The 24,406-nt window shown below is 40.6% G+C and overlaps 1 protein-coding gene and 1 long non-coding RNA gene across 6 annotated transcripts in view; one reads left to right on the top strand and one right to left on the bottom strand.

Annotated features, from left to right (window-relative positions):
• The window catches only part of CCDC178 (coiled-coil domain containing 178), a 483,231-nt gene that overhangs the window by 36,482 nt on the left and 422,343 nt on the right, over positions 1-24,406 (bottom strand). The window lies entirely within an intron of this gene.
• Positions 1-24,406, top strand: part of LOC117356011 — a 67,340-nt gene that overhangs the window by 26,453 nt on the left and 16,481 nt on the right. Inside the window, exon 2 of one of the 3 annotated variants that reach the window (XR_004538508.1) lies at positions 9,911-9,999. The exons of the other annotated variants lie outside the window; for them this stretch is intronic. This is a non-coding gene — a long non-coding RNA (uncharacterized LOC117356011). The remainder of the gene's footprint in view (positions 1-9,910; positions 10,000-24,406) is intronic. 3 annotated transcript variants of the gene reach the window in all.

The following is a 24,406-nucleotide window of genomic DNA, read 5'->3' as shown; positions in this document are numbered from 1 at the left end:
CTTATGCATACAATTTATAGAATACTGTTAGCTATGTGTGCCCTTGCCGCATTTAGACACCTGCAGTTATGTCAGATATATGATTGGTGTAACTGCAGGTATGTAAATGTAAGGTACGCTGATAATACGTTACACTCATATTCTGTAACAGAATCTGGACATCCAGATGCCAATATAGAACAGGCTCTCATCATGAGGCACTGGTGTGCCTAAAAGGGAGGCCTGGATTCTTTAAATGGCACCTACCAGTAGGCTTCTAACTTAATTTTTTTTTTTTTAAATTGGCAATGATAACTGAAAATGCCATTAAAAAACAATTTTAAAAAAATTAATTTGCCAGTAGGTACCTAACTCAGTAGGTGCCTACAACTTGGATGTAGGCGTCAACACAGAGGTGCCTGTTGGTGTCAAAATGAAAAGTAGGTGTGGTTATGGGCAGAGTTTGGGCTTGGATTGAATTAGGCACCATATTTTAGGACAAAAAAACCCTGACCTAATATACTGGTGCCTACGTTTTTGACGCCTACTGGCATGAGTCTATAAATGGTGTCTAACTCTGAATGACATGCAGTAGTGCCATTTTCTTAGGCACTTACTGATTTAGACACTGTTTAAAGAATCAGGCCCGATGTACCCACTTTTACAAAGAGTTGTTGCAAAGTTCTCAGTTCAACCAAGACGGGAATGATGTGGAGCCATGAAGCTTACAAGTTATTCTACACTTTTCTTGACTCTCTTCATTTCATTTCATATCATTGAAACAAAAAATGTCAAGAAAAGTGTGGAATAACTTGTAAGTTTCATGGCTCCACATCATTATCTTCTTTGTTGGGCTGAGAACTTTTCAGCGGCCCCTCATATAGAAATGTCCCTTCAGAGTGTAGGGGTTATGACATATAAAAGTCCACTTTTTTTGACTATAAATGAAAATTGAGAAGAAGGCAATTTTCAGAACATTTTACTTGGGTTAATATGAGGGGCTAAAAACTGTTCCTTCCTCCCCCACCTATCAGGTGAAAGTACCTACAGGCTTGCAACAGAATTTTACATATTGACTTATTATGCACAACTGATCAATAAAATGCAACTGAGATTCCGCTAATATTATACTATTACAGTGGGATACCTTTAATCCTATGAAGCTGCTGTTGTATTTCAGAAAAAAAAGACATTTGTTATTACCACAGAAGGGTTCCAAATTCCACTCATTATTTCTAAAAGAGGAACATTCTGGAACCTGCTTCTTACTTATGGAGTGTGTTGAAGTTTCCAAGTTTATTCTTAGTTTGATATACTGACCATCACAAGTATCTGGCTGGTTTACAGTATTAAAAATTTAAAATATCGAGGGGCGCTAGAGGGCGCAGTGAGTAATTACAGCTTGATCACTGTGCTCTGGCATTCATTGTCAAAAATCGATAATTTATTAGTGTTTACATTTACAGTTTTTGTTTCAATTACAACCGGAGAGAAACTTATCATGTCAACTACCAAGATCAACAAACGACACAAGCCCCGGAACCGTCTTCGCCGAACAAAAAATCAGAAGATAAAGATGAGGCTGATACCATCCAAACAGTCCTCATGGAGATTTGCGCCACGCGCAACACGGTCAACGAGACTAAGGACGAAATATTGGAAATGAGATCCGATCTAACAGCACTAAGGGCTGATTTCTCCCAACTGAAGCTGAGAATGGATGCGTTAGAAGCTCAGCATACTGGCACGCAGGCTTCGGTAGCCACTCTGCAGCACCAGATCAAACGGGTGACACAACTTGAAAAAGAGCTGGAGGATTCAAACATGAGATCCAGATGGAACAACCTATGATTCCTCGGGATACCGGAAGGTAAAGAAGGGTCTGATACACTTAAATATATGGAAGACCTAATACCTAAACTTTTAGATATACAATTTACACACGAGTTTGAATTGGACAGGATCCATCGTGTTCCCTCATACAGGCCTGCTACCACACGCTATCCCAGGCCCATCATCGTTCATTTTCTGCAATATTCTCAACTCACAGAAGTCATGCAAAAAGCTAAATCTAAAGCTCTGCTCAAACTAGAATCCAACAACATCTTAATCGTACCCGATCTAAATAAAAACACAGCTCATCAGCGTAAACAACTTCTCGCCTTCCGTCCAAAGCTCAGGGAACTTAAGGCACAGTTTGGTATGATGTACCCGGATACTATGAGGGTCACCTATAACAACACGACCAAAAACTTCACCGATCCATAACAGCTGATTTCTTGGAAGAACACCGACCCACCAGCATTGATCGGGTGTGAATGCTCGCAAGATCATCATCAGGCTCTGTATGAGGTCTTATTCGCCAGTGCGCCATTACTAAGATCTAAACCACGTGGCGGATTCATCATTACTACAGCAATCCATGAACTGAGCAAACTGTAAGATTCCTGATGTGCTTCTTTTATTGGCATATATCATAGGAGCTGTTCTTGTTTTAAGATGCAGTTACGTCTTTCCTGAGTGAGTATTGTTGACTCACTACGCAATCTCATTACTACATCATGCCTGCATCGTACTCTTTCTCTGCAAACTTGAGCTGGGATTCATTCATTACCAGGAATGAATAGTTAAGATGAGAGTCAACAAAATCTGCACGTTTTTCTTCTACACTGATCCCTATATGCCTCAATTTCTCTCCTTTTATGAAGTAATTTCTTTACGAATATTCAAACTAATGAAATCCTCTCTCATATTAATCACAATAACAGTATCTTCATCAATTCTTATATATTAACTTTATTTCTCTACTGATATGAATTTTATATTACTGATAGGTCTCACTCGCTACTGTTATCATTTTATAATTGATCAAATTCAGTTAACCTAACATGATATGTAAGAGTTAAGATAAGAAATGAGTGTATCATATAAGTGGTTTCATTAATTTTGCTCTTCCTTTCCTCATCGGTTATAAAGTTAGTGAACTATCTACTTTTTCTTTTATATCACTTCATTTTCAGCATGAGTGTCTGATTTATATGTATACTGAAATCAATTTTTATATTTTATAATCAAATTTTATCATTACATGAATTGAATGCCTCATCATATATTAAATTGACATTATGAGAGATTTTAGATATTAGATGAGTGTATATCTATATAAATTATAATAACCTTTACTCATCCTTTCCTCTTTACCTAGAGTATTTTAAATACCTACTTATTTTAATTTTTTAGCATTTCATTATGAATTATACAATTTTATATTTGCGTTTGAATTAATCAAATATATGAATTGCAAGATTTAATGCATTTTAATATTTATCTATATCAACTTCCAATTCACCAGTTGCTAATGTAATATTGATTCTTGTATACCTTCAGCTATTCTATTATGATAGGTAACGGATGGTAAGGTTATATAAGTTTTCAAGTGTTTCCTTAATTAGGCTACTCTCCCCTTATTACATATGGTTTATTGAATCTCTATTGTTATAATCAACAACTACAATCAGCACCACCTCAGCTACTTATATCCATGAAATATTTTCTGCCCAATGCAATAGTTGTTTTATAATTAGGTATGTACAACAGATAAGAGGAGGGGGGGGGGGGGGAGAAGGAGGAAAATAAAATAAAATACTGAGATTAAAAATAATAAAGGTATCTAGGCTAATAATCTTAGTAATATTCTACTCTTAACATGTTCTTAAATTAGTTCAATTACATACATTAAAATCCACACTCATTAACATCTCCTCTGATTTTTAGTATTTTTACTTTCTTCTATTGAATCAACTTTTTCTACTTCTTAAGGGGTGTCTTAATACTTTACCTTCTCATCACCATCCAATCACAATGTTTACATATGTTCACCCTATGCTCAGCTCAATATATTTACTGTTTGTGTGACCCCAAAGTTATAATGGGCCAGCACGGTTTCTATGTTTGCCATTGTTAAAAGGGCTGGTCAATGGTTATATTAATACCCTTCTTCTTTTGAAGTTGTTAGTCTGCACAGTTATCTCCACTAACTAAGGGGCTCATGATTAAAAAAAAGTCTAAAAAGTGGCCTAAATGGCTACTTGGATGATCAAAAAGCCTGATCGTCCAAGTACCCATAATCAAAGCTGGTTTTAGACATATCTAAAACCAGCTTAGGCCTTTCCCCTGCCTCTAAATGTATAGAGCGAAAAAAGGCGTTTTTAGAGGCGGGGGGTGGGCCGACCTACACCTAGGCGTACAACAGGTATAACCAAATGTTTTCACAGGTTGCCTATTCGGCACTTAGACCAAGTCAAAACAGGTATACATGCCGAAAAAGGGGCCGCTGAGCTGATGGCGGCTGGCGCGATCAGCTCAGCGGCCCTTCAACCTACCCCCCCACCACCACAACCATCGGGGCAGGAGAGATAACTCATCTCTCCTACCGTGATAGCGATACCACCAAGTGCCGTCAAATGCAGCACTTGGGATCGCTAAAGCGGCAGGAGAGATGACCCATCTCTCCTGCAGCGATCCACCCCTCCCCCTTATACGATCGGGCCAGCAGAGAGCCCAAGCCCTCTTGGCCCCGCCGACAATGATCGGGCAAAAGGGAGCCCAAGCCCTCCTGGCCACGTGACACCACCCCCTACAAGATCAGGCAGGAGGGAGCCCAACCCCTCCTGCCCAGGCGAACCCCCCACCCCCACTAAAATACGGGCAGGAGGGATTCCAGGACCTCCTGCCCTCGACACCCCCCCTTACATGCTTGTCCTCCGAACCCTCGATCGGCCCCCCGCCGACTCGCGAGATCCCCCTGCTGACCCACAATCCACCTCGCCCCCAATCTCACCCCCGTATCTTGAAATCATTGGACGGGTGCCAAGCCCGCCGAACTGGCAGGCCAGCCATCCCAGGAATGGGGCCGGATTGGCCCAGGAGGCTCAAACCCCGCCCACAGGTGGGGCCTGAGGTACCTGGGCCAACCAAGTACATGATCCTGTCAGTGACAGGAAATAAGTCGAATCGCACAAACCTTCTAACTCATGGCACAGCCTGCATAACATGATCACACAGTTGAAATTGGTAGACGCATGGAGATTAATGCATGGAGACGATCGCCAGTACTCCTCACCTCATAACTCCTATTCTAGAATTGATTATTTTTTAGTAAGCAATAATCTCATTAACAATTTATCCCACACACATATTCATGAAATTTCAGTCTCTGATCATGCTTCCATCGAGCTGACATTATCTGATATGACAGTGAACACAAAGAGATCGACTTGGAGATTTAACAACTCTCTACTATTAGACTCTGACTTCACATCCCACATCAAAACAGCAATATAAGAAATTTTTTTTTTTGAACAGACCTGATGATACGGTATGGCTGTACCTTTGGGATGCCTTCAAAGCCTACCTCAGAGGTATTGTTATATCATATCAAGCACGTAAAAGAAAAGATTTGGACAAACAACTTTACAAATATATCAAAAACATCAAAGATCTGGAATCTTGTCATCAAACTAATCCTTCAGATATGCAAACACTCAAAAAATTGTATCAATCGAGACTTGACTATAACTTACTACTCAGTAAGAAGGCAGGAAATGCCATTTTTATGTAATCAGCAAACTATTACTGTGATAATAATAAGAATAGTCATGCCCTTGCAAACTATTTGAAAGTTAGAGAAGAAAGACTCAACATACACACCATCACAGATCACACAGGTCACACAACTTCAGATCCAGAGATGATTCCAACTTGCTTTCAGAAATTTTACGAACAACTATATACCTCTGACAGAATGTCAGCATCTTCTGAAGATATCTTGAGTGACAACCTTCGGGACCCCACTTTTACAGATGAAGATAATATTTTATTATCCAAGTCTATAACGGAAGAAGAGATAACAATGGCGCTAAAAGGAATGGCGAAGAAGAAATCTCCGGGACCAGATACTCTAACCTCTGAATTTTACAGTACCTTCCAGGATCTGCTGATCCCTCATCTCCTAGCATTATGTACCTATTTTATAGACACCAGTAAAGTATCAGGTACCTTTACTGAGGCAAGCATCATCGTACTACCTAAACCAGTTAAAGACTCGCTACTCATACCTAACTATAGACCTCTGTCACTCATAAATGTTGATGTAAAATTGTATGCAAAGATCCTTGCAACACAATTACAGACGATCTTGCCAAAGTTGATTGGAATTGAGCAGAATAGTTTCACATCGGGTAGACTGGCCAGTGATAACGCTAGAATGTTCGATAATGTGATCCAATTTGCAAATCAAGACAATGTACCACTGCTAGAACTCGCATTAGATGTGGAAAAAGTATTTGATCGAGTGGAATGGGGATTCCTTTTTGACATGTTACACTGGTTTGGCTTCAGGCAGGAATTTATTAACATGATTAAAGTGCTTTACACCGCCCCTACCACTAACATTCGTATTAATGGCTCAACGTTGTCTTCTTTTCATCCAACCAGGGGCACGAGACAGGGATGCCCACTGTCACCACTATTATTCAATCTGGCTCTTGAACCTCTACTTCTCTCCATCCGACATAATCCCAAAATTCAAGGGGTCAAAAGTGGAAGTACAGAAGTTAAATTTTCAGCTTATGTTGATGATGTCCTAATTTATACTACACCAGACTCATTGAATCCTCTGCTAACAACCATTGCAACGTATGCTCAGGTATCGGGCTACAAGCTCAACACAACCAAAACAGAGCTAATGCCACTGAATAACCTTGTACTAAAGACTGATATGGAAGACCTCAACTTTCAATGGTCACCTGATAAACTAAAATACTTAGGTATAAATTTTGGTCATACAATCGAACGGACAATAGAGTTATGTACAACATACATTTTCCAGCTTATTAACTCGATGATCCTCAGATGGTCACCATTAAAATTGTCATGGTGGGGAAGATTGGAATCAATTAAGATGATCATAACGCCCAAAATAAACTATACATTGAGCATGTTCCCCTTCTTCCTACCTCAAGCTGTCTACAAAAATATTGATTCAACTTTAACTCATTATCTATGGAATAAAGGAACTCCAAGAATTGCTTTGAAAAAATTAAAGGCTCCCAAAATGGATGGAGGTGTTAAATTTCCAGGCTTCTTTGACTATCATTGTGCTTTCTTGTTACGCCAAGGTTCCTGCTGGTTACTCAGCGAAGAAGCATCCTGCTCAAATAGTATCTGGTACAATTTTGAAGAAGAGAGATATGGCAAGTACTCGCTTATCTATCTGCCCTTTGTTGCAACCTCTAAATCAAATAAAACTAATGATCATATACTTGCATTGATAACAAAAGCTTTTCGAGAAATAAAATCTTTATTGAAAATACCATGGTCATCCACTCTATATACTCCATTGTGGCGTAATGACTGCATCAAGATCCAAAATAATATTGTAAATTGGGCAAACTGGCAGCGTGCTGACATTTGGAGAGTGAATCAATTGAGAGATGGTAACGGATGGATTCTGTATAGTACACTTGCTGATCAATACAACCTACCACCCAGTTATTACTACCAATGGCTTCAACTCAAACACTCAATACAAGCCTTACTCAAAACTATGAACTTAATGGATAATATTACAGACATTATCACTATTTGCTCTACTATAACATATAATAAAAAAGAAGACTCAGAGATTAACAGATTTGGAACATAGTTGGAACCAGGAACTGAAATTGGATATTCCAGAAGAAACATGGAGGTTTATATGGTCCAGACCCTCTAAATTGCTCAGCAGCTTTTCATCAGACAGCTTTCTTCTTGCTACATAAAGCCTATTGGACTCCCCAATGATTATCTAAATTAACTCCCAGCTCCAACGATAATTGCAGATTAGGCGGCTCTCTAAAACACATGCTCTTTGATTGCCCCTTACTTCATAATTACTAGAGCAGAATATGGTCAGATATACAGTCTATATTTAAAATAAATTATTCTACCTCATATCATACTCTCATAGTGGGAGACCTTGAACAGTTCAGTACAAATCAGGTGGAGAATGAACTCTTACATCTACTCATACTAATTGCTATCAAGACGGTACTATTGAATTGGAAGAACTTGGCGGCAACAGCAGACTATAATACCTGGTGGAATTCGGTTTGCCTTATTGCCAAATATAAACGCATAGCTGCTGAAAGATCACACTCACTACGTAGATTTGAAAAACTCTGGGCTCCACTATTAGAACACACCTTCTCTCCTAATTGCTCATCTGATTAAATTTGACATCTGAACTTCTATATAAATATGCTTTAGACACTTTAACATGGCTGACAGCGCTGCTTGATTGATAACACGTGCCTCTGTTTTAACTCCTTTGACATCCAGGTTAGTCTACTTATATCAATATACAACTCATGGTTAATGTTTAGCTGAACAGCTTTATGTATGTTTCCGATATTACCATGTTGATAAATAAGCAAGGTTTCAATTTTTCATTTTATTATTGCATAGATTAGTATAGTCCTTATCTTATACGGTTTGATTCACTTTACCTTATCTTATTTATATTTATTTTATTTTATGTATCACTGGATGCCTTATTTCTTGGATGTAAACAAATATTTGCATTATAATTGTGCCATTAATCAACTGTTATTACTGCAATATTCACTGCGTGCATCTTGTGTTTACTTTTTTCTGTATGATTTGGAAATGCAATAAACATTTCATGAACTTAAAAAAAAAATTAAAATATCTTTAAAAAATCTTAATAAAAAGTAAAAAAAAAATATTTTTTATGATAAAATAAAAGTGGAAATTAAAAAAAAGTGATGTAATGGGGTGGGCTAGGGTGTTTGTCACTCCCAACAGGTGTTTCCATCTTGTTTTTAGAGGGAACTATAAGGGCCCTGCATTTAAGGACTATTTTTTGTCCGTGGGGCATTTCAGTTGGAGAAACCTTCTACAATGGAATAATGTGGGGATTTAGCCTGACAAGAAGCATCAGGAAACTACCTCCCTTCACGGCTTCATGCACAAAAAAAGGAAGTCTCCAAGCTGGTTTATTCTAACCATGTATAGAGAAATTAGGAGGCATGAAGACATTGGGAGGGCTGGCAATGAAGTTCTAGCAGTTTATAGGAAAAGCAAGCCACAGAAGTCTACCAAGATCCAGCTAAAAATCTCCATAAGGATTCAATTTCAAGCTCAAAGCATCTGAAAGTATTCATTAAGGACTTATACATGTACAGTAAACTAATCCTGTGCTAATCAGTTCACATGCAGTTATGTAGCTGTGCTAACTGATTAGCAGAGGAATACTCACTTGTTACTCCCAGATATGCCCTTCCAAGAAAAATTAAAAATTATGGTATGGTTAGTGCATGCAGATTTGGAAATGACTGCATGATGCCAGAACATGTCCTTCAGGAAGTCAAATATTGTAGTTCCTCCCCCATTTTCCTTTTGGATCTGTTTAGTTTTATTGTCTGACTTATGTTAATAATCCAAATTCAGAAAAATTGGCACAATTTTCCTTGCTAAACCAACACTAGGATGATAGTTGCACCATAAACTCAATCATTTAAATAAATTCAATGATTAAATAAAGGGGTTTTTCAGTACGGGCTCGATTATCCCTACGAGTAACCAAAGGCCCCGGGCAGGTATTCATAAGTGACTAGCACTAGACCAAAGGGTCTAAATAAATCCTGCCCAGTACATCATAATACCCTTATAGTTTTAAATAACTTTAGTAAATAAATATAAAGTGCAAACATGCATCCGGTGTGGGAACAAAGAAAATATAAGAGTTTTTTAAAAAAACCTCAGTGTGATTGTGCCGTTGTGAACAGAGTGGGGCTTATTGGACTATTAAATTTTGCTGTTAGCTCCCGGACCAGAGAATTTATTGCTTTTTCATTTCTCCCTCCTGAAGAAGATATCGAAACAGGGCCTGTCGAGCGGAGATATAGTGTCAATATGAATTCGTACACATGAAACGGAGATTCCAGCTGCTTCAGCTAAGTACTTTGATTGACCTTGTAATGTTTTTTCATGATCTTTTTTCTATTTGACTCCCTATTTATTTAAATGAATGGAGATACAGCTTCAACATGAATTAGAATACATGAACTGGAAAATTTAGTTAATTCAGTTAATTAGTTCAATTGACTGGTTTTGCAACGTCTGTTTCATGACTTTTTTCTATCGACTTTCTATTTATTTAAAACTGAAGATATAATGGTGCTCGGATATGAATTTTGATATGAACTGTTAAATTTTTATATGAATTTTTGAAACCTTTGAAATTATTTATTTACTCATTTATGAATTTGGGGATTGTTGTTTTCATATGGTTTTTGAATTTTTTTATTTTTTTTTTAACACTCTTATATTTTCCTTATTCCCACACTGGATGCATGTTTGCACTTTATATTTATTTACTAAGGTTATTTAAAACTATAAGGGTATTATGATGTACTGGGCAGGATTTATTTAGACCCTTTGGTCTAGTGCTAGTCACTTATGAATACCTGCCTGGAGCCTTTGGTTACTCGTAGGGATAATTGAGCCCGTACTGAAACCCCTTTATTTAATCATTGAGTTTATTTAATGATTGAGTTTATGGTGCAACTATCATCCTATCATCATTGTACCAATTTTTCTGAATTTGAGTTTCTATATTATTGGTATTTATAGTAATTTTTGGTTTTTTGAAGCTTATGTTAATAATGTCATCTCCCCGTACTGAGAAATGTACCACATGTTTTTAGATTTGTTCATCGCTTTGTATTACAATTTAGCGATCCATCAAATTTTATTAAAACGTGAAACTTGAAACATGCCAGCACTTATCGCAGTTTAGTAAAAGGGCCCCTACGTTAGTGAGTTAATTTGTCTTGTTCGTATCACTAAGCAGTTTTAGTTTTCTGACAATAAAGATATTTGAAAAAGAAGACGAAAGAAACATGCCACAAATTATTTCATCATTTTACATGGCATCTTTAAGTTGGATGTTTGTATGCAGTATAAAGGTTTCCCTGCTTCTAAAAGGTATACATTAAAAATTGGGGGCGTTTTATCCCTCCTTTCTTATTAATCCTGAAGATTAATCTACAGCATTAATAGTATTGAATAACAGTCCAGTGAGTACCAACTTGCCCATGGTCACAAAGAGCATCAGTGGTAGACACAGGATTTGAACCACATTCTCCTAGTTCCTAAACCAATTTCTAACCTCTTTAACTTCAAAAGACAGGAAAGTAAAATCAATTACAGCCACCTTACTCTAATGATTCTTTGGGTACTCAGCAGTATCAAAGACTTTTAGAATATCTTCCATCATTGTTCAAGTCAAGATGGCGTCCATAAACTGCTGATAAGATAGAAAGGCGAATTCCCACAAAGAACAAACATAGGAGCTTTTTTATTATTTTTGTGAAAGGGGACATATGTGAGGGCGGAGAGTAGGTGTGGCAACGCCCAGTATAGAATAGCACTGATTGTTGATTTCAGCTCACAAATTTGAGTGGCAGGATTTATGCCTGCTGAAACAAGGTGGAATTCCCAGCAGTGGCGTACCTAGGGTATGTGGCTCCCGGGGCCCATCATTTTTTTGACACCCCCCCCCCATGTAAAATTTTTTTTTTTTTTTTTGTGCAATAACCATGAAATGGAATAAATGGTCAGAATAGAAACAGGCAGTGAAAATTTTCTTTTATTGAACCTCATATATGTAACCATTATTCCAAACATAACATAACATAAATTATGTCTAAATTGTCATGACATTAGAAGTACATATGGAGTAGTTGCAGGTGATGCTTGGGACAGTTCTGATTGTGTTAGTTCGGTTTTATGTGTTTTTTGAATAGAAGGGTTTTTATTTCTTTTTGAAGGTTTTGCAGTCTGTGGTTGATATCAATTGGTTGTAGAGTTGGGGGTCGAGTGTTGCAGCTCGAATGGCTAGGAGGTTGTCAAACAGTTTTTTTTCTTTTGACGTTTTTGGTTGGAGGGTGTGTGAATGGTGCGCGAGTTCTCCTATGTCTGTTTGAAGTGGATTGAATTATTTAGCTGAAGAAATTAGTTACCCCCCCATTCCACACACATTAATTCTCTTCCATTTTTGTTCCCATTATAAAAAAACACTGATAAGTTCCCAGGAAAAAAATACATTAAAATAAGAAGTGAAAACAAAGGCCCCTACAGATGAGAACATAACATAAGAATAGCCTAACTGGGTCACACCAATGGTCCATCATGCCCAGTAGCCCATTCTCATGGTAGCCAATAGTGCTGCCCAATTCAGAGAAAAATATTTCATTCGATTTGATTCACCCTGTTGAATCTATTTTTCGATTCGATTCACTGTTAATGACACCACTTTTTAAGTTTAAACAAAGTACAACAATAAATTTCATAACAACAATAAATTTCACAAAGTACTTAAAAAAAAAAAATCACATTTTTCCATTAAAGCAGTTCTGGAGACATTTGCTTGAACAGTCTTTTTTCCCAGTCCATAAGCAAGCAATATGAAAAAGATTTCCTTAATTATCTACTCAAACATTTTTGCTATTTACTTTCATTGTACCTAGACTATTATTCAGTAGAAAAAATTTAGTTTGTTCAATCAAGCAGAACATTCACTCATAGAAGTCCAATGTCCACACAGGATTTGATTGAACAAACCATATTTTTTCTACTGAATAATAGTTTAGGTATACTAAATAGCAAAAATGTTAAAGCCACACAGAAAAGCAGTAAAAGTCAATAGGTTCTCCAAGTGGGAACAACCTGATGTCTCAGCACTTGAGGAAAAGACCACGTAATAATGTTTATAAGATAAATCATATAAATGATTATACTGAAGCAGGGTGTCCTCGGCGTGAGAAGTAAGCGAGAGGAGAGAATTCTCCAGCGCTTTACACAATAAGGCTCCTCTGCCTGCAGTGCACACCATCATAGGACACCTCAGGTGTGCTCAAATTAATCAATGTGATAAATTAAACAGTGATAAACAATTGGTCAATCACAAGAGTGCAAGATCAAACAGGTTGTTCCCACTCAGAGAACCTATTGACTTTACTGCTTTTCTGTGTGAGTAGATAATTAAGCAAATTTCTGATAGCCTACAGAACTGATTCTCACCTTCCATCCCCAGCCCCCAAGACTTACCAGACCCCCCCTGCCGATGCATTTACTTACTGCCTGAACTGGATATTAAATCGTGGGGAAGAGAGGAGAAATGCGGGGAAAGAGCCAGCCAAAACTAGTATTTGTTGCTGCTGAGTGCCGAGGTCTGCTGCACGAGGTCCGCTCGCTCGCCGCTTGACTCTCCCACTCCTTTCGTTTCTTCCGATGTAATTTACTGTTTCGCAAAACCAGAAGTTACATTAGATGGGAAGAGTCCGGCGGCGTGAAATAGTCCGAACTCGTCGATTCACCTGATTCGAATCGGTGAACCGATTCGAATCGTGAATCGGGCAGCACTAGTAGCCAATCCAGGTCACTAGTACTTGGTGAAAACCCAAAGAGTAGCAACATTCCATGCTACCAATCCAGGGCAAGCAGACGCTTCCCCCATGTCTTAATAACAGACAATGGACTTTTCCTCCAGGAATTTGTCCAAACCTTTCTTAAAACCAGCTACGCTATCTACTTTTAACATAACTTCTGGTCACTTCATTTTTAAGCTTAGAACTTTCCTTCCAAACAGAGACCTTGCTAGATGTCAAATACAGCACAAGGTAACTTCACATGGACTTAACTGTGCAGGAAATGAATCTCCTCATACACCCACCATATAGTACAAAAATGTGCAAAGGTCTGTTTTTTTCTTTCGATCACTACATAGCCTAATGCCACACAAGCAGCGCTGTTACAAACATATTCTGAAGGTCAATGCTAAGGTTGACAAAGTTTCCTTCCTTGGACCAGAAGGAGATACTGACAAACCACTGGAAGAGATTCTAAAACAACTACCCAGAAATAACACCCAAAGACCCACTCAGTGTGTGAACCAGTTGAGTGGAGTGGACTAACTTGGGGTGGAAATGGGCCCAGAGTTTGCTCAGCAGAATTTCCCAGACTACCTCTTCCTCTCAACACACTGACATGCTACCACCACCACCAACACTAGGAACACCTCACCGAGTATGCCAGCAATGCTTATAAACTTTATAAAACACATTATTATATTTTCTTATAAAGCATATATTTTAACTGAACTCAGCCTTGCCATTCACAAAAATAGAAAAGTTCCCATTTCAAGCTGTCTCATGTACACTTTTCAAATCTAACATATTGTAATCACAAAACAGAAAATAAAATTATTTTTTCTACCTTTTGTTCTCTGGTCAATATTCAAATCTTGTTGGTCCCAGGCTCTTGTTGTCTTGCTTGCCAGGGTCTCCTTTCTCCGTGCTAACCATCCGTCTGCCATCTCTGTCCTCCCCTTCCGTTTCCCTTCCCTCTCCCGGAGATCTGGCATCTTTCATTTTTTTTGTCTCCATCCACAGATTCACCTTTTCTCAACTCCCCACCACCCCAGGATCCACCATCTCTCCCTTTCTGTTCCCAACTATCCTCCTATCCAGTATCTCTATCCCCCCTCCACACCATCCCCTGTTTCCAAGTTCTCTCCCTTTCTGTTCCTTCCCTCCCTAAATCCCATTATGCACCATCTCTCTCCCACTCCTCTGTTTTTAGACCCATTATTTCTAACCCTCAAAGTCTGGCATATGCACGTATCTTTGAACCCCCCCCTTCCCTCTCTCCCTCTGTGTACTTTTACACCAGGACCCCCCTCCCCCGAAGGTCTGTTCCCCCTCCGAAGGGCTGCACCCCCCCGAAGGACTTTACCTCCCACCGAAGGTCTGTCCCCCTCTGAAGGCCTAAACCCCACCCCTGAAGGCCTGCACCCTCCCCGAAGGATTGTACCCCCCACCCGAAGGTCTGTCCCCCCCCTGAAGGTCTGTCCCCCCCTGAAGGCCTGCACCCACCCCGAATGCCTGCACCCCCCCCTGAAGGCCTGCACCCCCCCTGAAGGCCTGCACCCCCCCTGAAGGCCTGCACCCCCCCTGAAGGCCTGCACCCCCCTGAAGGCCTGCACCCCCCGAAGGTCTGTACCTCATAGAAACATAGAAACATAGAAAGATGACGGCAGAAAAGGGCCATAGCCCATCAAGTCTGCCCACTCTATTGACCCACCCCATTAAGTCTGAATGCTAATGACCTGGTTCCTTAACTCGACCCTCGTAGGGATCCCACGTGGATGTCCCATTTATTCTTAAAGTCGAGCACGCTGGTGGCCTTGATCACCTGCACCGGAAGTCTGTTCCAGTGATCTACCACCCTTTCTGTGAAGAAATACTTCCTGGTGTCGCCACTAAATTTCCCTCCTCTGAGTTTGAGCGGGTGCCCCCTTGTGACCGAGGGTCCTTTGGGAAAGAATATATCGTTTTCCACCTCGACACGACCCGTGACGTACTTAAATGTCTCAATCATGTCACCCCTTTCCCTGCGCTCCTCTAGGGTATAGAGCTGCAGTTTGCCCAGTCTTTCTTCGTATGAGAGACCCTTGAGCCCCAAAACCATCCTAGTGGCCATCCTCTGGACCGACTCAGCTCGAAGCACATCTTTCCGGTAATGTGGCCTCCAGAATTGCACACAGTATTCCAGATGGGGTCTCACCATGGTTCTATAGAGTGGCATTATGACTTCAGGTTTACGGCTGACGAAACTTCTATTGATACATCCCATCATTTGCCTTGCCTTTGATGAGGCCTTCTCTACTTGTTTGGCAGCCTTCATGTCTGCACTGATGATTACCCCCAAGTCCCGTTCCTCTGAGGTCCTAACTAGCGTTTCTCTATTCAAGGAGTATGTTCTGCATGGATTTCCTCTGCCGAGATGCATGACCTTACATTTTTTAGCGTTGAAGCCTAGCTGCCATGTCGAGGACCAGTTTTCTAACGTGATCAGATCTTGTGTCATACTATCCTGTAGGTTGCTTTCACTTACTATGTTACACAGTTTGGCATCATCGGCGAACAGTGCTACTTTACCCTGAAGCCCCCGGGTCAAGTCCCCTATGAATATGTTGAAAAGGGATGGTCCCAGGACTGAGCCCTGCGGCACTCCACTAGTCACCTCCGATGTCTCAGAGAGGGTGCCGTTGACCACCACCCTCTGAAGTCTTCCACTCAGCCAATCACTGACCCATGCAGTTAGTTTCTCACCCAAACCCATTGATTTCATCTTGTTTAGTAGTCTACGATGTGGGACACTGTCGAAAGCTTTACTGAAATCCAAGTACACTATGTCCAGAGACTCTCCCAAGTCTAGCTTTCCTGTCACCCAATCGAAGAAGCTTATAAGATTGGATTGGCATGACCTGCCTCTGGTGAATCCATGTTGACAGGGATCCCTTAGATTCCCTTCATCCATTATCGTGTCTAATTTACCTTTAAGTAGAGTTTCCATGAGTTTGCACACTATTGATGTGAGACTCACCGGTCTGTAATTCGCAGCCTCTGCTCTGCAACCCTTTTTGTGCAGAGGAACGACGTTAGCTGTTTTCCAGTCCAGGGGGACTCTCCCCGTACTTAGGGAGAGATTGAAGAGCATGGCTAACGGTTCCGCCAGAACATCGCACAGCTCTCTGAGCACTCTTGGGTGTAAATTGTCCGGTCCCATGGCTTTGTTCACCTTGAGTCTTGAAAGTTCTCTGTAAACATCAGCTGGTGTGAACTCAAAATTCAGAAATGGGTCTTCCTTGCTTTCCTTTGCTTCCAGCCGTGGCCCGTGCCCTGGCGCCTCGCAGGTAAAGACTGAACAGAAGTAATCGTTCAGTAGTTTGGCTTTTTCAGAATCTGTTTCCACATAATTCCCGTCTGGCGTTCTAAGGCGTACTATCCCGTCTGCATTCTTTTTCCTGTCGCTAATGTACCTGAAGAAGGATTTGTCCCCTTTTTTAATGTTCTTCGCTAGAGTTTCTTCCATTCGAAGTTTGGCCTCCCTGACTGCTGTTTTGACCGCTGCAGACTTTGTCCTGTATTCAATGTTTGCTTCTTTTTCCCCGGTGCGTTTGTACAAGAGAAACGCTCTTTTCTTATCCTTGACGAGGTACGAGACCTCATCAGTGAACCATTGGGGTTTCTTTTTTCTTTGTTGTTTAGTTACTGATTTTATGTAGCGGATAGTTGCCTCATGAAGGGTCGATTTCAAGGTTGACCACATAACCTCTACATTCTCCGTTACTTCTTGAACCTGAAGCGTCTGATGGACGAAGTCTCCCATGCGTGTGAAGTCAGTGCCCCGGAAATTGAGTACCCTTGTTTTTGTTTGTGATCTAGGGAAGCCTTTCCTAAGGTTGAACCATACCATGTTATGGTCACTGGTGGCTAGCGGTTCTCCCACCGAGATTTCTGAGACGCTTTCCCCGTTCGTAAGTACCTCCTGAAGGCCTGCACCCCCCCTGAAGGCCTGCACCCCCCCACCTGAAGATCTGTCCCCCCCTGAAAGCCTACACCCCCCCAAAGGTCTTTACCTCCCACCCAAAGGTCTGTCCCCCCCCCTAAGGCCTACACCTCCCTCTTAAGGCCTACACCCCACCCCTTAAGGCCTACACCCCCCATCTAGTACTGTCTAATGCAATTAGGTACGGGTCAGGAGGCCAGAGGGGAAGCAGGACATTGCAACAATTCCCAACTGACCCTCCCCCCTCGCCCTCTAAAGCAGGAGCCGGCTAGCAAGAGGAAGTTGCTGATCCTGCTTTAGGGGGGGAGGGTCAGTTGATGATTCGGGAGGCCGATTTTGGGTTTTTAAAAAATTGATTCGGGCAGAAAAAAAAAATAACAATAAAACCACCGCCAAGCAGCCCAGTGATACTCACCCTCAGTTCCTGCCTTAATTGCAGTGTCCCACGCGGCTCGGGCTCCCTTTCTTGCTTCCACCCAGCCGGAAACCGGAAGTTGCTGACCAAGCTCCGACGGCGACGGGGGGTGTGGCCGTGGGGGAATGGAAGTTAAGAGAGAGGGCTCAGGCAGGATCACTTCGGGGACTCGCGGAAGCCTTGGAGTCGGGCCATAGCAGGGAAGTTCCCGGGCCATGACTCCAAGGCTCGAGCACCCCTAATGAGCTGGTACCCGGGGCGGCCTGCCCCCCCCCAGCCCCCCCTAGGTACGCCACTGATTCCCAGTGCCCAATTTGGAAGTATATCCTTGGTATTCTTTAATACTGCATGCAAATTTTAGGAATGCCTCTACCTGCTCCTGTACCTCCCATGGTCATGACCCCTTTATGGTTGCATGCCGTGGGACTTGGATGCACATTGACATAGTAAGATATTTGTGCAAATTCAAATTAGTACCAGTTAGCACCCAATTAGTGGCACTAATTGGCTTGCTAGCCAATTTAGTTGGACACACATATTGGATCGACGCCATTTATAGAATCCATGGGAAGCCTCTTTCCTGCAATATTCTGCTACACTGCAGGGTTTCTTTGGGTTTCTTTTCCCAATATGGTCACTTTGGGCTCAGCTACATTAAAAACCTTTGGTCTTTTTATAACATGACCTGTTGAATTAAACTTTACAATTCCACCTTGAAAAAACTGGAAGGGGGGGGTTATATCTTTTTAACCTTCTTTTGTGGCCATTCTGTTAGTCAAAAATACAAGATGCAACTCAGCTATCCTTTCTTCAAAATGATGCACTTCAAGTTAAATAGGAATTAGGTAAGCTTTTACGTTCTCATATAGGAGCAGACACATGTACAATGCAAGAAATGTGAATGTTTTTCCAGACTCTCAAAGGTAGGGCGAATTACTACATTGCAATTACTGGTAGTATAACCACATACTTCTAAAATCATCAGAAATAGAAAATAGAAAAATCCAGGCACTGACAATTTTGAATATAAATGCAATTCATGGTTTATCATTTAAATTTAGGAAAAAAAAAAAGCTTAGTTAACTTATCTGCCATAAAACAGCAGTGAGCTTACAGAACCATAAGACCATAAAGCATCTCTTCTGTATAAAGGTCAGAAGGGCTCAAAGAGAGCATTAGAAATTGCCATCTTTAACAAAACTTTAACATAAAGCAACCTTGGCATTTGAGAAAGAATTGACCACAGTGTATTATAGACTAATTTCATATTGCAAACACTCAGTGTCCCGTATCATATATTTTAAAGATGAAGAAGGGCTCTATTTGGAGGGGGGGGCATATACTATACAACTCTTTTAACCCTTACATTTCTACTTGAATGCACATTATTTTGATTGGTTATACATACACGTATATTTTAATTTGGTAAATTTTGGGGTACATCCAACAGGCAGCCATATATTCTTTTATAAATAGGTGATTTCACTTCCACATTTCACTCTACTTTATACAAGAAAATATTTATAACTTAAATTTTCACTGCTATACCATAACGAACCACTATTTCATACTGAAACAAAAATTTGTGTTTTTAGTAATAACATAATAGTAATATATTTCACAAATATAGGGGCATTTTTGAAAAGGATGTCTAAGTCCAACTTGAATATTTCCTGCTAAACATCCAAATTTAGAAACATGGAAACATCCATTTTCGAACAGGATGCCCAAATCATTTTTTTCCCGAAAATTACTTATTTGGACATCTTGACCACCAAAATGTCTAGACCACCAAGACGTCTAACTTTATCTGCCATTTTCGACCACAAAAATGTTCAAGACTGAAACACCCAAATCATCACCATTTAGATGTGGAAGGGCCTAATGGACTGGCCATATAGACATGCCAACAGAGCAATGGGGCACCTTAGAGGGCATTGCTGTGAACATCACATAAAGGATGCCAGATATGCATATCACCATATACCCCTTATAATTTACGGTGAGCTCTTCAAAACTCCCTCAAAACCTACTACACCCATCACCCCAATAGCCCTTATGGCTGTAGATGGCACCTTTATGGCAGTATAATAGGGTTTTGGTAGTTTCTGATGCGCTCATACTAACACCATAGATGTGGTTAGAGTGCCTTATGGGTTTGGCTCCTCCTCTCTATGGTTCATTAGTCCACCTGGCTACTTAAGACATCTGTGTGATGCTCTACTAGGCTTTTTCATACCAGAAGCTGCTGTTCTAGAGACAGATATTTATTGTTTAATTTACCCCCTCTTCCACAAAACCGTGCTAGAGGTTTTTAGCGCAGAGAGCCACGCTGAATGGCCCACGCTGCTCCCAATGCTCATAGGAACTCAATGAGTGTTGGAAGCAGCACGGGCCATTCAGTGCGGCTCTCTGCAGTAAAAACCACTAGTGCGGTTTTGTAGAAGAGGGGGGTTAGAGATTTTGGGGGGTGGGAGGGGGTTAGTAACCATTGGAGGGTGTGTGTGTGTGTGTGTGGGGGGGGGTTATTACTTAACCACTCCAGTGGTCATCTGGTCAGTTTGTGTACCTGTTTGGCATTTAGACAATTCCAAAAGAGGTCTAGTCCAAAATGTCTAAATTTCATCCAGGACGTCTTGGAAAATGTTTGATTATCCTTACAAGATGTCCAAGTCTGGCATGCCCAAAGCCCGCCCATAACACACCTCTTAACATAGCCACTTGAACATTGGACACACAGCAGATGGAACATCATGCTAGAAATCCAGGAAAATGGCTCCAATTACGGGCACCTGGACGTCCTGGCAATTAGGACATCCATGTGCTGACCTAGGCATTCTTTGGGTGTTTTAGTTTTTTGATTTTGCCCCTAATAGATACCTAGACAACCAGAAAAAAACCCAATGCTCAGGAGAGAAAAAATACAACAAAAGGGAAAAATCTCCCAAGCCCCGCAAAAAACGGGGTGGGGGAAGAGACAGCATGAACCCGAGAAATAGCTACGATTAGTGAACGGGAATCACTCAATCACACAGCTCGCAATGGGGACAAACCCCTAGTGCACCAGCTGTCACTAATATACACCCAAAAGGGTGCTATCTGTGAAACATCCCCGGGCTAACCCATAAGTGATATAAAGATAACTAGTGCAAAAACATTGTGCTAATCGCGATAGTGAATAAGCAACAAAATATGCAAATAAATATGGTAAGAACTGTCTCTTCCCCTTATCCGAGGGTACAAGAGCAGCCAAAAAAAAACTAAGCAGGCACAGATAATAAACAGTCTATTGGAGGTACTTAGCTCTCCATAACGGTGAGGAATTAGCCAGCAGAATGAACCTCTTCCAATGGGGCTCCGTTTCAAGGGTTGAAACCCCCTTCCTAAGGAACCAGCTGTATTGAAACAAGTAATTCTCAAGGACCCGCTGAGGTGTAAACAAAAAAAAAATTATTAAAAAAAAAAAAATCAAAATGTAGTGCTCTTTCATGAGAGAAGCTCTTTCTTTGTCTTCATCTCCAAAGATATTCTCCTCATGTCTTGGCATGTTAGCAAGCTTTTTACATGAAAAAAGAGGGAATCAAGATGGAGTCTTGAAGAAATATGCATGATAGAACAGTGGTCTTTCAATCTACATTTACAACGATGGGGAAGAAAAGAGGGAAGATCCAAACTTACCCATCAATGCCAGCTTCTATCCTCTACCTGTTGCAGTCAAAGCTTGAAGATTTCAGCCTCTGAATGCCAGATACAGCTACCCCTCATATGTAGAATACAAGAATAGTATTCTGAAAAATCTTTCTCTGAAGAGAAATCAAAGGATGAGTATTTCATGGATCTCTTTAGATTAGATACAAATACATGGGAGCTGTATTGGTATGGGAGCTGCTGCTTCATGAATAGTATGGGAGCTGCTGCTTCATGAATCTTCAAGCCTTCTGGACTCTACAAATGGATCCTACCTTCTTATAACTTGGTGCACAGAGGAGGTTTCCCACATTCTTATCTACATATCCATAAGGATTGTTTGAATGTTAGTTGGGGTAAGTAATTAGAGGATATCCAACCTTTCTGTCCTTACATGTGGAACAAAGGGATCTAAGGGTAAGCTGTGGAGCTGTCTTCTTCAGAGAACTTGTAGACTTGTATTTATAATCCAAGGAATACCTGGTTAATATCATTCCGTCAGTGTGGGCAGTTCTGGAGGGCACTGGGAAGCTCATCTTTGAAAACAGTCAATACCAAGGGTGTAAGGGGAGAAGTCATTTCCTTTTGAGTTACCTGAAGAGCATCAGTGGCTTTATCTTCAGTCCTTGAAGCCTGGTGTGGCCCATCTGATGTTGAGAAGATTGAGCAGACCTGAGTCAAGTGACAGTCTGAGGATGTGACAGCTGCCAGTACCTACAGTAAGTGCTTGGTACTATGCCCTGGAAGGCTCAGTATCAATGTTTCTGTGTCTCTGTTCAACATTGATTGCCAAAGAAAAGGATAAATCCCTCCACTTCTTTGAGCAGCAGCTAGTCAATGTCCATTTTTGATGGCCCCTTTCAATGCTCAATGTTGAAGCAAATTAATGCACTTATGATATATATGCAGCCCCTACATCTGGTGCAACTCCTGGACCCTTCAAGACTGATGCCTCCAATGTCACTTCAAGACTTACACCTCTAATGTTCATATCAACAAATTGGATTTAGAAATATCAAACATATTTCCATGCTGCTTTGCATGGCTCCAATCTCTGATTTTGTAATCTGAGAACACAAATGGCACTGAGCAAGTTCATGATTGGGCTTAATGCATTCCAATCACTTTTCATGGGTATCTGCAGTATCTTTGCTTTTTTTTTTTTTTTTTTTTTTTAAGCTACTGTAGGTCAGTGACGTACCAAGGGGAGGAGGGCAGTCCGCCTTGGGTGCATGCCCCAAGGGGGTGCACATCCGGCCAACCTCCCTATTCTGCTGCTGCTGCTTTCCTTAACCAGCAGCAGCGGCAGTAAACTTTAAATCAGGGGTGTCCACAGCCCAGCTTGTGCTCCCTCCAGTGGGTGTTTAGCTTCTGATAAAATTTGCGGATGATACGAAGTTATTCAGAGTAGTGAAGACATAGGGGGATTGCGAAGATCTGCAACATGACATAATCAGGCTCGAGGAATGGGTATCAACATGGCAGATGAGGTTCAACGTTGATAAGTGTAAAGTGATGCATGTCGGTAAAAAAATATCTCATGCAAAAATAAGGATGTCCGGTGCGGTACTTGGAGAGACCTCCCAGGAAAGAGACTTGGGAGTTATGATCAACAAGTCAATAAAGCCGTCCGCGCAATGTGCGGCGGTGGAAAGGGCGAACAGAATGCTAGGAATGATAAAGAAGCTTTGACATGCAGCTCTTGATTGGTGAGGCCCGACTTTAGTGCAGGAAGAGGCGGTCGGAGCATACTGCGAGTGATTTTCTTCACTCATCAGCGCTCCGGTTGCTCTTTCCTGCCTCTCCTGCCCAGTCATTCATGGTTGGAAAATACCATGAATGACTGGGACCGCGAATCACCAACTGCGAATGAGCGGGGGCGCACTGTATTGCAAAAATGTCCTTTTATTCATCCAAAAGTAACTCAATGACTCGACATGTACATGTTTCTGCCAAGATAGCCTGCCTCAGGAGTCTACAATTATAAACACACAAATTAATAAAAAGAATTAAACATGCAATCAAAATACATTGACAATCTACATAATACAAATATTATAAAATATAAAATCATTCAAAATAAAAAAACCATCATAGATATAACAATATAAAAATATAATTAAACAACCTAATACATATTAGAAAGCAATGACACACTAAAAATAAATATGATGAAAGCCTTTAGAATTTTAATGAACTGACATTAGATTAAAAATGTGTATGACATGTAATGGTCAATGACACCACTAACAAAACATTACAATCAAAATTGATAAATATGGCATAATATGTAAAAAACTAATAACAACAAATCCATATGAAAAAGATACATTAAAAAAATCTTATAATGAAACACTTAAAATTATGATACTAAATATAAATAAAGGAGCTACCTATAAAATAACAATAAATGTGTATCAAATATCACCATCTAAAAAATATAGTATAAAAGTAATATATCAAAAAATATAAAATCATGTTTGAAAAAGACTAGGGGGCTCATAATCGAAATGTAAATACGTTAAAAAAATTGGCCTAAATTGGCACTTAGATGATCAGGAGACAAGTCGTCCAAGTGCCGATAATCGAACCAAGTTTTAAACGTATCTAAAAATATACAGTGCTGCAGTACGCCCAGAGCTAAAATGAGTGTTTTAGGAAGAGTGATGAGGGCAGGATTTGGGTGGGATTTGAGCAGGATGTGGGCCGTTCTAGACTTAGGGCCTGTTTTACAAAGCCGCGCTAGCGGCTACTGCACGATAAGGGCCCCGAAGCCCATAGAGAATTAAAGGGCTTCGGGGCTGTTGCCGCTCAGCTTTGTAAAACAGGCCCTTAGTCGTACTGCAT

This window comes from Geotrypetes seraphini, chromosome 2, assembly GCF_902459505.1.
Source record: "Geotrypetes seraphini chromosome 2, aGeoSer1.1, whole genome shotgun sequence".
NCBI lineage: Eukaryota > Metazoa > Chordata > Amphibia > Gymnophiona > Dermophiidae > Geotrypetes > Geotrypetes seraphini.
Note: the sequence above shows the minus strand (reverse complement) of the source record. Positions and strands in the feature narration are given on the sequence as shown.